The following is a 15,311-nucleotide window of genomic DNA, read 5'->3' on the forward strand; positions in this document are numbered from 1 at the left end:
AACAGAAATACTGAGTCAACACAACTGCAGTTCTCCTGGCCTCTAGGGGAGCACTAAATGGAAAAGTTTGATTTTTTTTACCAGACAGAGAGACAAGACCAGAGAGTGTGTAAAGAAGCAACATATAAAGGTACTTATCAATCAATCAATCAATCAATCAATCAATCAATCAATTTTATTTATAAAGCCCAATATCACAAATCACAATTTGCCTCACAGGGCTTTACAGCATACGACATCCCTCTGTCCTTATGACCCTCACAGCTGATCAGGAAAAACTCCCCAGAAAAACCTTTAACGGGGAAAAAAAAACGGTAGAAACCTCAGGAAGAGCAACTGAGGAGGGATCCCTCTTCCAGGACGGACCAACGTGCAATAGATGTCGTACAGAACAGATCAACATGATAAATTAACAGTAATCCGCATGACACAATGAGAGAGAAAGAGAGACAGAGAGACGCACAGAGACAGATGCATATCCATTTTTACCTTTGGCCATATTCTTATAGATATAGATTTGCGTAGCAACTGAGTGCACTGTGTTTTCTGGTTATGTGTCAGTTTCTGTTACATTTGTCTTCCACAGTTTTCGTGTTTCTGACTTTGCACCATTTCTGTAATTGCAGCATGTTTGCTGTTAATGTGTTTGTTTTGGACTTGATGCGCTTTTGAATTGGCTTTGTTTCTTAAGCTGCACAGTCACAAGGGCTCAGGGAAGTCCCACCTCTACTTCTGCTTACTTCTTCATTGTTATCCAGTATTCTGGCTGAAAAAGGGCACAAAATACCAAAATTACATTATCGAGATACTCTTTTATCTCACACTGGCAATGTCTCCTATCAGACTGTTCACATACACAGGCCCAATACAAACGTAGAGTTTGCAAGGTATATTTATGAATCTTGTTTCGGCATTCACTATCAAATAGGTCATGGCTGAAAAACTGCATCATCAGCAATAGCAGCTTGTTGAAAAATACACACTGACAAGCATCTCCATAGCAAAACAGACATACACCATATACAGGAACCCAATCTTTATCCTCACAAAATCCAATAAGATGTGACAGAGCTGTTATAAGGTTTTTAGTTTGGTTAATTAGACACTGCCTTCAAATGGACATAGGAGGTCATGTAATATGCTTGTCAATAAAGTTAAGCTATGAAAGCTCAGCTGCCAGGCAACAGCAAACTGACTGGCCAACAAGCTAGCAAGCTAGTGAGTGGGTAAAGTAATACAGGAAATAAAAAGGCATAATGACAGAGGGAAAAAAATGAGGCCATTGGGAATATCATCATTTCCCTCAGACACATATGAATACAGATATACACATGCATACACATCTAGATGGTGCCACGAAACTGAGCGTCTTGAGTGCTGCTAGCTTTGTGGCACTGTTTACCACATGGGACATTGCTAGCTAGCATTGTGCCCATACTAATGAAGGTAATGAAATAATAACACAGAGGGTCTGTAGTCTGACCCAAGACGACAAATTTGTTATTGCCTCCCACATTGTCAGCGGCAGCATTAGCTTCACTCCTTCTGTTCTTACCTTTCACAGTTTACACTGCATCACCGCTTACCAGAGTGAACTTACTCACACGCTGAGGCCATGGTGATGAGTTCTTCAATATATCATAATATCATTTTGTTTCACATTCTGCATTGACCTGTTCTACAAGTTTGTATTCAACATAATACCTTATTATCTAAATGAAATGTACTAAAAATGTATAGTGACACAAAAAGGAAATGTATTATTTTGGCCACTAAAAATGATGCCTGGTTGGTGGATTTGTTTTTTCATCTACCAGTCCACCTGACCGGTGAGTAAAAAAGTTAATTTTGGACACTTCCTACCATTCAACCAAAAAAAAAAAAACTTCCATGGCCTCTACCATGTCTAAAAGAACATGTCACAACTTGTGAACTCTTAGCTTTCAGAAAATGTCCACTTCAAAGGTCTGCAATACCAAAAGATCTTGTGAGCACAGTAAACATGACCCGTCTGAAGGCAGCACCCATGTATGTAGGAGAAACCAAGAGAGTCTGACTTGTTTACCACAGATGTGACACACCTGAGAGAAGCCAGGAGAGAAGCAGGATAATCTTGACAGGGTGAGCATGTTAGGTGTATGGTGGGCCATGTTTTATCAGTAATTTCCTGCTGAAGCTGAATTTTTCGCCATCAAAACACATTGATTAGCAGGTGCTGTTTGGAGTGTCTAATATTCGAGACATCAAGATGTCACTGTGAATAGATCTCACTTCAAAGTCCATGTACAGTACTTAGCATTAACTAGATATAGAGTGTTGAGTTGTTTTAGTAACACCCAGTACGTTTACATGCACGCAGTAGTCAAGCTAAGCTCATAGCTCGGGTTAATCAGTCAAGTCGGACATCTCGTCTTGTCTGAGTATACATGCAGAAGAGAAAATCGAACTTCTGACCAAGTACGTCTGACTCCGCCTCGATAGGCAGCGCTGTGTCCTTTTTAATATAGTGTGTACTGAAGAGGAAGCTTACGACTTATGAAGATGGAGGAGCATGAATGCAGTTTCCTTATCCGTCCAGAAGTGCGTCTTCTGCTTCTCGGTTGCCATGGTTTGTTTGTTTTTTTAGGAGTTACTGCACTGCTATACTGAAGTGCTGCTACGTCATCTCCTTCTTCTTCCAGGTGAAAGCCTGCGAATGAAAAAGTGGTGCATGCGCAGAATGGCGAGTCCGACTCCAGTCGGACTAAGTGGGTACATGCAGCAATAGTTCGATTTTCAATCGAATTATCTCGGTGTGTTAGTCGAGCTACAGATAGTACAATTTCAGTTGGACTAAGCTTGCATTTAAAAGTCTGGTTTCAGTTGGACTGAGCCAATAATTCGATTTTCTCAAGCTGCATGTAAACGCACTGACTGTGTTGGGGTGTCAGCAGTGTGGGAATATCAGTGGACTGTGGGGAGGTTACAGGGTGGTGGTGAGTGTCACGACAGGCCACAAAAAGAAAGTCTGTTCACTGACATACAGTGCTCACTATTAGGGTTTTGGCAAGCAATGGCCAATGTAGACCCTCAAAACGCATATTCAGTAATGAAGCCACACATACACACTCATCTAGTGGATATCCCTCTCCCTCTCTCTCTCTCTCTCTCTCTCTCTCTCTCTCTCTCTCTCTCTCTCTCTCACACACACACACACACACACACACACTCTAAATAACGCCACTGTTGTCAAAACCTACTCAATACAATGTTGCCAGTCTGTGCATTGCTAAAAATACTCCAAGCAAACAACCTCATCTGTCTCGTCTGTGTGTGTGTGTGTGTGTGTGTGTGTGTGTGTGTGTGTGTGTGTGTGTGTGTGTGTGTAGCAAGTGAAAGAGGGCACTAATCAACTAACAAAGAAGAGCTTTTGTGGAGAAGAGAGGAATAGAGACTGAGAGAAGAGAAGAATGGTAGCCAAATGCTATAGATAAAGGGCAACGATAGACAGAGAAGATAAATGAATAGATGAGAGTGAGGGAGCTGAAAAGACTCAGAGTCATGACAAGGCAGAATAAATGTCATTTTACTGAAACACAACTGTATATTTGTACGTATATGATGTTGTGTGAACAGCCCTTAAATATCAGTCTTATGCTGCTTGGGCTGCTAGTTTGGCATCTTTGTGAAACACACTGGACTTTCCTCCAACTCCGATGTAAACCCATCTGCATCATTATTAGATGCTCAGACCATAGGATGTACATTGAAGAGCATGAAAGTACGCTAAAGCTGAGTCGGACGGGAAGTGGATGGGTCCAACAAACCCCAGACTTTGACCTCGAAGAGCAGAGTTTGAGACCAAAAAACAATAGCACTGGAACTTTGCCTCACCATAGTAATTTTGTTGATTACACCTAACTGCACAACCCCTCTTACTGCCACAATTGTGCCACTCAAAGCCGGGTATTTTTTAGTGATGTCTTTTCTTAACTGTCATAGCACACTTTCCTATTGGTGATCCGGCATGGCTGTCAAACTAGGTGGGGTGGGCCTACCTAGGTGTAGAGCCTGTGCTAGTTTGAAAGGGGCATGCCAAGGGACCACAGCTGATGAGAGATGTTTAGCACCATGAGGAAGACACATGGTGGAGTTTCCTCCTTTCCCTATGAAGTACTGTTTTAAGTTATTGTCCATGTGTTTAGTATCTACAACTGAACTGTCAATGGAGTGCCAACGCTAAGAAGTGGAGAATGAGTTGACTGAGTGATGGCCGTCGGATCAGGGCCGAGACAGCAGGGCAACAGGTGGGCCCACATCACTTACCTTTAGCCTGGCAGCCCAACGCTCACTCTGTGGTATATGTACAGCAGCAGAGCCCTGGAAGCCCTAGACAAGTGTTAACCCTAGGTTTATTTATTTTGTTTTTATTTATTCTTTATTTAGCCAGGGAGGTCCCATTATGACACAAGATGTCTACTAACAGGGAGTCATGGTCAAGTAACAGTTTCAAGCGCCCAGGGTTGTGCTTGCTGTGAAACTAATCATAACCAGGGTCGTTACTAGGAGTTGAAAACATTTGGGGTTTTAGTCCTGAAGTGGTAACAATTTTTTACCTGGGGGTCCGGGGGTTTTTCCCCCGGTGAAAATTTTGAATGATTTCCTTTTAAACACGTGACTTTAATGTATTTTGACAAAGAATGAACACTCTTCTATTGGGCTGCTCAAATTGTTGGTTAAAAACCCTAAAGTCCCCCAATTGGGGGAAAACACAGAGTGAGTTTCACAGAGTGAAACAACGCAGTAATCAAGAGGAATATGCTGATGCTGCACATCAAATTAAACAGCAGAACCTGGGCTACAAGGCTGTAAAACCCTTTTTACATGCCCCAAACACAGCTCAAACAACAAATAAATAAACAACAACAAATCCAACTCCATACAGCACCGATATCCCGACCCACTTGGCATATTTTGGGCTCTACCTCAACGCCACATTATGCAAAACACACACCGGTCATCTCAAATGAAAGCTGAGACTCCACTGTTTCCAAACCATCAAAGAGCAGAACAACAACAACAGAAATCTTTTAGCCAAATTATATTTGTAATATTTCTCTTACCTTGTTGTTTTTGCTGTGAAAAGCTCATTCTGCTGGTAAACATTCCTGGTAGACGGACGTGTTGTGTTCAAATGAATCGTCATTCTATTGGCTCTAATGAATCAAACGAGGTGTCAGTCACTCAAATCGACCAATCTGTTGCGGAGATAAAGCCTCCAATGCACAGAAGAGAAAATCTGTTTCACATTTAGATGGTGTGTGTGGTCAGTTTGGAGTGGGAAATACATGACAAAAACGAAACGGACAGTTGTATGTGTACAAGACTAAAACGCGGCGACTCTGTGCTGGCCACCAGTATGCACAATAAATACACTTGTAATACAGAGTAGTCTGCTGCCTCACGCTCGTCAGATTCAAGCTAATGTTAGAACCCGTTGCACTGGGAGGTTTAAGATGGTTGTCATTGCAAATGTGCCTAATATGAGTGGCCGTCGGAAACCATTTTCGAGTTTGGGGGCTCCAACCAATTGCGTGGTTTGCCTATCCTGTCTGGGCACCCCTGAACCTAATAGGTGCAAATCACCAAAAATACGTTCGGGGCTAGAGTCAAAACATCCGGAGCTGAAGCCCCGGAAAAAATGCTTGATGACGCCACTGATCATAACCAAGTGGTTTTGTTGCCTTAACCTGACTGCCGACCCTTTCTGCCTCAATATACAAGGCCTCTTTAGTACCGTCTGGGCTTCTGTCCAAGTGGCAAGATATGATGAGTGGGGATGAGATCATGTTGAACAATGATATGACGCCAGATGTGTACATCACTAACACGCAAGTATTTCATGGGGAAAGTTTTATAAAATGTCAGTACTGTTGGCATTTCGGGGCCATCTTGGGTCCGATGCTGGTTAAGGAGATAGTTCTGTACATTGAGTTGAGCAGGACCGTGATGTTGGCTCTGTTTTCCCTTGTGGTACTGCAGGACTAATTTACAGCTTACACACAGGAAATGACCATAATCCCCTGAGCTTCCCTTAATCTGCAAACTCTTTCTGTTCTTCATGCTCCAAATGANACACACTCATAGTCCTGAGCTGCTCAGTGGTCAATGGTAAAGGAGATCCCGTTCAAGGTGATTAAGTCTTCTCTTCAAGACAACAAAGAAATAATCCGGAAAACTTTGACATTACGCCCAGTGGGACTGACTGTAATATCTTAGCAGCTGCTGTTTACCCTCTGTGCTTTAACTGAGGAGGCTAACCTATAACTATGTATCTTAATATCACTCTTTGTGCACTTCCAATAAATGAGACAACGTTTCCAGGAAACTCTACTGGCTTAGTTTCTCTCTGCAACCGAGCCATTATATTTTTTATTGGTATTGTTTTCCAAGAGCAGAGGAGACGTCTCCCTGTTTATTAGGCTGCACTGGAGCCATATATATAAAATAATGTTTGGCTTTTTTTCATTAGCATCCTGTGAACCCAAAACAAACTGCCAACCGGAGACTCCATGCCAGTGGATGTTTCGGATGCAGGCCGTCTCACCTTGGCGATGATACGGAGGATGCTGTTAGGGCCAACAACACTTAGCTCTGAGTGCTGCCAAGGTAAACGGCGTCCTCCTGTGAAATGCCTTTCGGCCCGTTTCTAAGTGGTTAATGTGGTGTCTGTTGCCAAGGCAACACAGCACCTACCAAAATTATGTTTTAGATTTTTGGCAGTGCCTAACATCCATTTTGACAAAATAAAGCGTAAACAGGTACACAAATATTTACAGGGAAGCGGTTTTGATTTTTCACACGGGCACCCCCGCTGAGATGTGAGACCATAACACACACCTCGCTGTGATGGGTAGTCATGTGATACCCACACTCCTCTCAGGTATTATGGCCATTACAGCATTTTCACACTTCAGCTAATACACTTTTCAACGGACAAATGTGCTTTTAAATTACAATAAATTCCTCTTGGCTGGCACAAATTCAAGACAAATTTGTGAATTTTTTTTTGTGTGTGTGTGTGTGTGTAACAACACTCAACACTTGGCCATGCTCCCAGTATGGGCTGCCATGGAGCACAGGTTAGGCAACCAGGGCCTAGATGAATTGAGAGCTGGACAGTGGTGGATAGATGCATGACACTCCACCATCTGCACTTTAATCATTACATCTCCTTCTCTCCATCTGTTAGTTTCATTACATTTTCGTCAAAAGACTTTTAAACTGTGGTCTGATGTAATGGCATTTTCTTACACCAGAACCCCGGGAAGACATGTCCATATTGGACAGTTCTGCACCTCATGATTTTCACTCAATGCCCGCGTTAAGTGCCAATGCAGGAAGTAGTTTACCCTTCATGTAGTGAGGCTGAAAGTAAGAGCGTCAAGGTCAAGGTGGTGGATTGGCATTAAAACTTTTATGCAGGAGACTGAAGTTTGCATCCTGTCACAGACCTGCAACTCATGTTTGCCTTTTTATTATCTATAATCATGATCTCCTCCTAACCTTAACCAGGTGTTTTTGTTGCCTAACTCTATGCTGAGTGCTTTTAAGAGTACCTTAGCATCAGGCTGAGTGTTTCACTGCCCTGTCTAGTTGAAAACTTCCATCATGTTTCAACCTCTGGGTTCTGGAGTACACCTGTGCTGTACATCCCTGCAGCAAGGCGAGAAGTTAAACCCGAGTATATAAGTAAATATAAGTGTTTATAAGTGAAAACAAGATTTTCAAGGGTTTCAAGTTAGTCTTGCCATACTGGAAAATGTACATGACAGTTGTCTGCAAACTGATGTTTCCCAGTATTCATGGCCTGTTGTATGTTTTCATGAACATGATGAAACGCTGGGAGGAATACATGCTTTTATCAGCACTGAAGATCCTTCAGCATATATCTTTAATGTGTGCATGTGGTCACTATTACTACACTTATCTTGCCGTGCACATAAATTGTAGAAAGTGAGAATTTTAGAAGCATTTGCACGAATGTAATCTGGGGTTTTGTAGAACTGATTTCTCATAGCTATGTTTTAGTTTTTAAGGTGCATTCCAAGTTTGATTTCTCTATCTGTTTCACTGTTGCTCCTCTCCTTTTTCACTTCTTACCTTTCCTTTTGACACAAAAACAGATTTTCCCTATACTTTATGTCCTCAAGAACCCAAACGTTACTGGAACAAAGCACGACTGACAGTGTATTTGGTCTGTGCAGTTTAGCAAATGCTTAAAGGTGAAGTATGTAAAAAACATAAAGGGGGATTTAGTGGCGTTTCATGGTGAGGATGGAAGATTTCAACCAGCTGAAACCTCTCCCATTTAGAGTTGCTTTACTGTTCATTGTTTAGGAGGTGTTTTTACTGGGAGCCGAATTAGCCACAGAGTTTTCTTCTTCTTGAAAACAAATGGAGTGATGATTAAAATCAGCAAAAACACAGAATAAAGCAATTTCAAGTACAAGTCAGTGTTTCTCCAAAGCTGTTTGGGATGACGGAGACAGGCAACAGTGATGTAAACCGGTAAAAACACTGAATAAAGTAGTTTCACATTATAAATAAGCATTTTTCTGATGCTGCTTGTTGCAGATCGGATTCTAATTATAGTGCCCAACGTGAAAACATGAATGGCCATATCTGCCATGTACCAGTGTTGGTTTGTCTGTTCTGGGTTACAATAGAAACATGGCGGTGAACAAGGTGATGTCCATAAATGAGGACCTGCTCCCTATGTAGACATAAATGCCTTTTGCTAAGGTAAGACAAGGTAACACAATGATTTTTATTTTCAAGTGAACATACACTAAAGAAAATATACTTACTATATCCTATTCCATTTCGGCTAATATACCCCCTAAATCCTACATACTGGACCTTTAAGTGAGAGGACAAAGCACAAATGAGGCATATCATGCACTGAAATTTCTTAAAAACCATTAAAGAAATGATAAAAAGCAGTTCAAATAGAAGTGTCTGATTGAAAATGGTATCAGTGCTTTGCAGATTTAAGGACAAAACATGTGTTTCCTGTTGTGATGAGGAGGAAAGTGTCTCCCCTGCTGTTGTCTCTCGCCCTGAGACTGCATTGTGTTTCCTGTTTGTGACAATCAACGCCATCAACTCCAGTCACCGCCTGCACTTCATTAGGACTCTGTTCTAGATGAAGATGAAATGGCATGACACAGTTTGATTTGAAATGAAGAGGAATTGCTTTATTTTACCTTTAAGACTGTAACAGAAGGACTGACGTGAGGTTATTCAGAGGCGATGGGAAGAGATGGAACAAATGATGAAAAGGAGGGAAATGGGGTGAGATAGGATGAGATAGAAGGAGATTAAGAGATGAGAATAAATCAGATTGAAAGTGAGGAAATAAGTTCAAGGGAGAAGATGATACAACACATAGGCAATATTTAAAACATAACTGGGTCATATTTCTAACAATAAACAGTGTTTACAGCACACACCAGTCTTTCACTGCACAACATATGAAATGTGTTGTTTGATTTACGTTTAGGAATTAGTATTTTCTGTTTCTGTGTCAAAATACATTTGTCAGTTTATCTGGATTACATTATAACAAACAAAAAACCTTTACCTTTACTACTTTACTATAATATATTCCATTGCTTGAAAATGTATTTTTCTGTTGATTTCCTGTGACATTTTTATTGTAATATCACAGGCTTGACAAAGACAATAATGTTTTACTACTTGTATTCATGTTTGTACAACAAGAGTTAAAATAAAAAAAGATGTGTGACATCATTGTCTGCAGACACAGTCGTGTGATTTGGAGAACCGGAGGCGAGTGTGTGGCACCAATTCACTCTCTGGCTGTTGGGCTATTCAGCCTCTTTCAAAGGAGAAACTGATGACTTACACACACTCTCACACATTTATCAGCCAAGTGAGTGGGCACATTTGTCTGTTTTTATGTATGCGTGTCTGAGAGAGAGGGAGAGCCGTGGGAAGCCTATAGAGGAAATCTGGCATTTATTTGTATTTTACTGAAGCATTGTAGACACAGAAAAGTAAAGCCATTATGATTACTTGTCATGTCACATCATGTTTGAAGTTATTTAGGGAGTTACAACAAAGCCTAGAAGCCAAATATCGACTCTTAACATATTCTGCATGCATACAACAAACCCCAGGCCACATGATATGGTTGAATTATTAGTATCTTATAGTACAGTGAGACCAGCATACATAATACAGGGGTCTCAGGGATGTTGAATCTCTTAATGAACACCTGTAATCAGTGGTGCAATGGAGGGTATATGTGGGTATACAGGGTATACCAAGCTGTCCATTTACGGTATAGCCACCTACCAGCCAAAAAGCTGTACAACATCTTCATTGTAGTACACCCATCTCATCAACTACCATGACACCACTGACAGGGATTCCCTGAACATACGAAAATGAAATCTTGGTGGGGTCTTAAAAATGAATTATTTTCTATTTACAGTGGTGGATTAGGTATTTGAATCCTTTACTTATGTAAAAGTAGCGATACATGACAGGCCTTTTTTGTCCAACATATAAAGTTCTTACATCAGCTCTTACATCTCTAAAGAAACTAACATTATATAGTTTTTGGAGATCTGCTAGTTGGCTGTTAGTCTGCAGATGGCCTCACAGTATACTTAACCAGGAAGCTTTGTGGAAATGTGTAGAAAATGATGACCTAGCTGTTTTATCACAATTTGATGGAACCATGTTGTGCAGTCATAGCTTGCATTTGAATATTTTACATACTGTCATACAGCTCTAACTGAGTGTTGAAACAAGCAGACACATATATGACATTGCCATATGATGTTTATAATATATTTGAAGTGAACTCTTAAGACGTAAATTAGGAATTTAATTATAAAGATACCTGGGCTCAATGCAGAGCTTCAGTGTCTTGCTTTGTCTCTCCAGAGAACAGAAAAGAGAAGAGCTTGTTTCTCTGTATTACTAGTACTTTTTACACATACATTGTGTTATAGGGCCGCTACAAAGTCCTTTATTTATGCCTCCTTCGCATTTTTACACAGCGCCTAACGACGACGGCATCATGCTGCTCCAGTGTGTGATTATAGACTGCATTGCAGCATCCCGCAATCAAAAGGCATGATGGGTGTCAGAAGTTACAACAGCATAACACCATCTCTATCATATGGCAGCTGATCTCGTCCTCTGCTCGGAGGGTAAGAAGCTCCCAAATCTCATTGTTTTCCCAATTTGTGGACATTTATGGCTGCTGTTCTTTGTTCTTGACTAAGCTGCTAACTGCTAACAGCTACTTTTTCAAAACTCCTGTGGTGGGTCGCACGCATAACACGTCTTCAGAACATCTTCAAAACGTTACATCCATGCCGCCCATGGTCCCGTCCTGTCCAGCTTTCCTGTTTAATACAGACACAGTGTAAAAGGGGCTACTGTCACCTGTTCGTTTGTCTGTCAGTTTGTCTTTTTCCTACAAATCTAACAGATAATTAGCAGAAGTCTCCTTCAAGGGTGAAAATCGAATTTTTAGTTTTATGCTTTGGCAGCTAGACAGAGAGCGGAGTGAGGAGTGAGAAAGACAGATGCCTCCTCACTGACCTTGTAGCTAAACTGTAATAATGTTGAGCCATTTCTCTTTCTCGTTCTGCTGTGTGTGTGTGTGTGTGTGTGTGTGTGTATGTATGAGAGAGAGAGGGAGGTGAGATGAAGAGAGTATTCCAGAGGGCTTCAGGGCATTTCACAATGTTAAAGGGGTAGGTTTTCAATTACAGTGTGTGTGTGTGTGTGTGTGTGTGTGTGTGTGTGTGCGCGCGTGCGCACGCTCACATGCCACCTACACCTCTCTGCTACTACAGCAGCTGCCTTGCATGCAGTAACATTCACTTTTTATGACACCATAACTGACAGGATAATTTACTGCACGATTTATTTTGTCTTGTGACATGAACATGAGAGTGTTGAGACGTCAGTGTGATTACAGTAAATACAGGAGATCACTTAGAAGCCTCTGATGCCTTCTAGACTTTGTTTTACATTCTATGTCACCGGGTCAGATATGTCTTAAAATCTGATGCCTGAAATGCTTAAAATGATTTATTCTCATGTTTACCTGACAAGGGTCTCTTGTGTCTGCATGTGTCCTGATGGTTATCTCTCAGGAGCCATGTTGACATGTTGTTACAGTGCTGCAAAAGCTCTAAGCGAGGAGGAGCAGAGGGGGATAGTCAGGGATACGCAGTGTTTGACATGTGAGACTGTAGTTAGCATACTGTATCCTGTCAGCAGCCAACATATATAAATACATATAACGTGTTTATCTGCAGAGACCCTACCCTCAGCCTGTATTTTCTTATTTTCTTCTGCTGTGGTTGCGACATTTTTTGGCTGCAACCTTTGGGCAGTGGTGTGTTGCCCCCAGAAATTACAGCACGCAAGTGAGGTCTGGGCTTTATAAAGAGGTAGTGACTAGGTGCCAGACTATAAGCAGCACGCACATTTCTATGGAAGGTATCTCTTTAGATCTCCCTTTACCTTAACCTTTAATTGATTTGAAATAAATTAATCCCAAGCATGCGTGTATTTGTGTTGCCATTAACAAGCTTACCTTTGATGCTGTCTATCACCTCTTCCTCTTTTTTGCTGTGGAGTTGTCACCTGAGGTTATGCATGAATCCGCTTCATCTGTTTGTATTTTGTGCAGCCATTACTCTTGTATGCTCATTTGCCCACCTGTCCTTGTTAGCGCTGCGCCTAGGCATTCATTCCTCTTCTCTTACCCAGGGTGGTATCTGCGCCTCTATGTCGATCAGAAAATAGTTTGAATCTCTTGAATCTTACAACATAGTTGAATAGACATTCTGGGAAATAGACATATTTGTCTTCTTGATGAGATTTAGATCAGTGAAAATTATAAATAATAAAATAAAAAATACTAAATACAGGGGGATATCCCAAACACCCACATGTTGCCACACTCAATCATCAACAACATCCTCTTTTTCTCCTCTATTTTTGTAAGCTGACACCATTTCCCTCAGTGGAAATGAAGCTTTTATTTACTTTCATTTCACAGATAAGAAAATATAAATTGTCAAGACAAGAAACCCCCAAGAAACTGGCATTTTAAGTCTTGTGTGATATTTATCCTTCAGGAGGGATTTATCCAGGTTTCATATGAGCAGAGGAAATCACAAGTGCTTTGTCTGTGAATACTGCGAGTTATAGTGAAGCTGATTTGTGTATCTGTGTTTGAAACTGTCTCGATTAAGCCATGTTTAATGTGTGTTTTGGGTGTATTTGAATCAATTAAACTTTACAGCACTTCACAGAAACCTGCAGAGTGACACAAACACACCACCACTCAAGTATAAACGCTCACAACAGCATAGGCGACGTGCGTAGGCTATGGCATGGGGTCTGCAGCACACGTATTTAAATAGCAGTACGTCCTCGTATCCAGACTAATTAAACTGAAACTGAAAGCCAATATACCTGTTTAACTGATGAATCATTTAAGCAACTGTATTCACTCAAACAACATAATGTGACTGACATATTGACTTATTGAAAATTAATGAAAAATATTGGAGTTATAGTTTGTTTACTGCAGTCTTACATTTTGTTTTTGAATGTTTCTTCACAACGAAGGTCTCATTTTCTTCTTCTGCTTCTTTATTCCCAGCAGACTTAACACTGCAACAGTGTATACTGTCATCCACACATAGTTAAACAGAGAACGTCCATTAACTTTGTCTTGAATACCTAACTGTTGCCACAGTACATCCAGACACCTCTCTTTTAATGTTATCTTTTATGGCCATCCGCCATATATGCGTACAAACCCACATATACATGAGTGAGTAGAGTTTAAGTGTCTGTCATCACCCTGTGTAACCTGATTAATCTGTGTGTATTTCAAGTCATGAAAATAACACAGAACATACACAGACACTGTAAGATATCCATCATGAGAACACTTGCTGTCCTGTTTGAAGCTTTTAATATCAACATGAAAATTAAATTAAAGCGTTATTAATAATATAACATTTTATTATTATGATAACATTTCACAGTTACCAGGTGATCATGCTGCTGAATTTATCAGTGCTCAAATGATTAATTATCATCAGCAGCAGAGATATGAATCAATGAAGACTTTTGGACAAAAGTACGACTGTGAGATCTTGGTTTTACTAAAATTATTATTTCTGTACTCGTGCTTTCATAATGATAATAATGTAAGCCTAAACACAACACTTTTTTCTTGCTATTTCCTATCATGCAAAAGTACAGATTTTTGGTTTGTTTCACCAGTGTTGTCTGAATGTGTTGTGCGTCTAATGAAAAAAGTCAGGTAATCCCTGTAATCCATATCAAATTCTTTTCTTAATGAAAGCACAACTTAAATAAGTTGAATTTATTTGTTTAAACATTGATGCTCTTAAATTTGAAAGAAAAAGATGAAGATTCTGCAACAAAAATTTCAGTTTCTTAATCTTAAATTAGGTTTTTTTTTTAGTTTTTTTTTTTAGATCACAGTGAAAATGTGAGCCATTGTCACTTGTGTGTGCGTGTCTATGCTCCTCACTTCACTGTGCTTACTGATTAATCTGTCCATCCATCAATATCAGCTCATCTCCACCCTGCAAACAGAGATATCAGTGACGGATCGCCCTGATTTGTATCAATAGACAAGACCTAATCAATAAGGTTAAACACACTAATGTGGTCCTAGAGTGTGGGCAAACAAGTGTGTGTGTGTGTGTGTGTGTGTGTGTGTGGATGGGTGGAGGAAAAAGGCAAGCTGGGGGGTTTGACTCTGATGTAACAGAGTCGGTTTCATCACCTGAGGCATTGGGGATGAGGAGGAGAAGACGAGAAGAGACAGAAGGGAAGCGACATGAAGAGTCTAAAATGACTCTCTCTCACACACACACACACACACACACACACACACACACACACACAGATAGAGACATTGGGTGTCACCTTCCACCAGTAGCCTGTATGACTGTGAGTTATGACCACAGCTATGCGATCATTTACACTCACTGCTGCAGATAGCCAGGGGCTACCGTTCTCTGTGTTCATGTGTGTGTCTGTGTGCAGAGATTTTGTTTGTCAATACACAACACTTGCTCGAGTATGGTGTGTCTGAAGGACACAGCTGAAGATAAACCCAAACTGGAATTTTTATTTAATTTATTCAGATCTCATTAGACACATGTAATAACTCCAACAAGACTTTAACTGCAGGCATTAAACCTTAATTACATTTTACATAA

The sequence above is a fragment of the Epinephelus moara genome, chromosome 10, assembly GCF_006386435.1.
Source record: "Epinephelus moara isolate mb chromosome 10, YSFRI_EMoa_1.0, whole genome shotgun sequence".
In the NCBI taxonomy this organism is placed as follows: domain Eukaryota; kingdom Metazoa; phylum Chordata; class Actinopteri; order Perciformes; family Serranidae; genus Epinephelus; species Epinephelus moara.